A 2,569-nucleotide genomic window follows, 5' to 3' on the forward strand; every position below is an offset into this window, starting at 1 on the left:
CGAACCCGAGAACTGTATAGCACATCATGACGCTGTAAATTTTAAAATAAAGCAAATCAATATCATGAAAGTTTGAATTGGAGAAAGTGAAATTAGCTTTTAAAATTTGTTAACATTGTAAAAGGAAAATAGGATAGTCTTTAGATATTAATTTCTCTTTTATAAAGGGACGAGGACTTCTAATATATTAGTCCTAAAGCATAGAAGATAACAAACACAGATAACCAAGGTTGGTATATATAGATGCACATAGGTGGCTGAAGAAAGGAAGCATGAATAAAATTTGTGAAAGCCACATCTGCCTCTGTGCTCATGCTTCTTTACTAGCAGAGTAAAAAAAAAATCCACATCTTAAATTTCTTCTAAAACGAATTTAAAATACACTAGAATATAGGATGTATTTATATGAATTATGAATATATACTAAATAGCTATGAAGCATTAATAAATTGAAATAATTCATTTCATATGATCCGCTGGCAATTATTTAGATGAAAAGCTAATAAATTGAAATAATTGATTTTCATTATCACTTGACAATTATTTGACATCAATAATTGCATATCCACAGTACCATCTAGTATATGATTAACAATGGGAGAAATGTTGTGGCGGATCATATATTATTATGCACTAACAAAAGATGGTTAAATGGATTATCCTCTGTGTGAAAATCACCCGATCTACATTTGCCAAAAAGTTGGCCAATCTTAATGTTATGGGATGGCATAGCAAAAGCAATGAACTGAAAGAAAATAGGGAATCAGTCCAGTAAGGCCCAACTCAGCAAGGAGTAGTGGCCAGTTAATTAGGCCCAGTTACTGGTACATCTTTACGTAAATGATAAATTGAATGGATCTTTACACATATTGCCGATCATATTCATTATTCACTTTTTCTAGGGTAGAATTAAAAAATAGCCAGATTAACAAGTGGTCATTCAAAAATAGCCACAGTTTCAAAAGTAATCGAAATTTAGCCACTTTTCATGTAAAGATAAATCTGAATAAAAATACTATTCAAAATCCGAAAAATACTCCAGTATAATATACTAGAATTCCAGTAAAATATACCGAAATTTCAGTATATCTGGAGTTCCAATATAATATATTTACTACAAGAAAGTATAGAATTGGCAAAATTTTTGTATAACAACAATAATATTGTTGCAAAATACAGTAAATGGCGACAACTTCATTTAGTTGTCGCTATACCATAGAATTTTTACCCCATAATTTTTTTCCCCGTATTTAACAAATAATATATATAAACCAGCAACGACTTTTTACCAACAATACTACGGTTGTTGGCTAAGCTTAATAAATGGCAACAACATGATTAGATTGTTGCTGTAGCATACAATTTTTAACCACAATTTTTTTTCTTGTTACCAAATATTTTAGATTCTCCTTACTATATTTCAGGAGTAATATAATAAATATAAAATATAAAACTTAATTTGCAACAACGAATATTAGTTGTTGCTAAACATAAAATTTTCTCAACAACTCCTCTTAGTTGTGGCCTAAAATTTAGTAAATTACTTTTACTTTTCTGCCAAAACAGACGCGTCAAAATAGGTTTTCCCTGTTCTATTACTTTTTCCCCAATTCTTAGCGTGCAATTTTAGTTTTCACTCCATCTAGATTTTCTCTTTTCATTATTCCTAAACTAAGGTCTTGCATCTGGCATGTTCAATTCTTCGATCTTTTCCCCTGTGTTCTACCCAAAATCTGGTGATTCTCGATTTTAATTTCGTTTCTTCTCAATGTCTGGTGCTTTCAGCTTTTGATTTAGTTTAATGCATATTCTTCTTCTTAATTTGCAGTACCAATGGACTCAATTCTGTTTTTTTTTCTTTTTATGATAAAACTCAAAATTTTTGGACTAGAAAAAAGATGAGAATTGGAGAAGATAGGATTTATGAGAAGAGGATTTTGATACCTCAAACTGAAGTTTCTCTTGCTGCTATTAGCGGCGTATTTTCTACTTGAAGAAAGTAAAGCAGCTTTGATTTTCAATGTTTTTACTTTTCTGAAAAAGTTTGTAAATCCTGTCCTTAGTATTATTTTGTTAGTTTTTGCTTTGTTTCTTTGTTTCTTTTAAGTTATGGAATTTGTAAGTTGAAGTTGCAATAGAATAAAATTTTTAGACGTGATTAATTTCTTCTTTAATGGTATCCAATTTCACTTGCGAAATAACAAGTTTTTTTGTTGGATTCTACTGTATACTCATAATATTGAAGATGTTAATAATGTACATTTTATTATAGTTAATAATTGGCGTCTTGGGTTGAGCCTGAGTATGAAGTTCGGGTGGAAATCTGCATAATAATTGGTGTCTCGGGTTGATCCTGAGTATGAGTTCGGGTGTAAATCTGCATAATCTTGAAGATGTTAATAATGTGCATTTTTTAATTTTTAATCGGTGATCGTTCTTGCATTGTGGCCATATTAAATTGTATTTGCACCATTAATAGCAGCGAGAGAAAGTTAAATATATAGTTTTACAATTCTAATTATATAGTTTTATATTTCTTGTTTTCTATTTCATTGTACATAAGTATATG

At 29.9% G+C, this 2,569-nt stretch overlaps 1 long non-coding RNA gene across 1 annotated transcript; it reads left to right on the forward strand.

The window, feature by feature from the left end:
- The first annotated feature begins 1,478 nt into the window (after positions 1-1,478).
- On the forward strand, positions 1,479-2,162 carry LOC104224965 (uncharacterized). The gene is made up of 2 exons (XR_710471.2): positions 1,479-1,736; positions 1,829-2,162. It is a non-coding gene; the product is annotated as an uncharacterized lncRNA (long non-coding RNA).
- Positions 2,163-2,569: the final 407 nt, after the last annotated feature.

This window comes from Nicotiana sylvestris, chromosome 2 (assembly GCF_000393655.2).
Source record: "Nicotiana sylvestris chromosome 2, ASM39365v2, whole genome shotgun sequence".
Classification (NCBI taxonomy): Eukaryota; Viridiplantae; Streptophyta; class Magnoliopsida; order Solanales; family Solanaceae; genus Nicotiana; species Nicotiana sylvestris.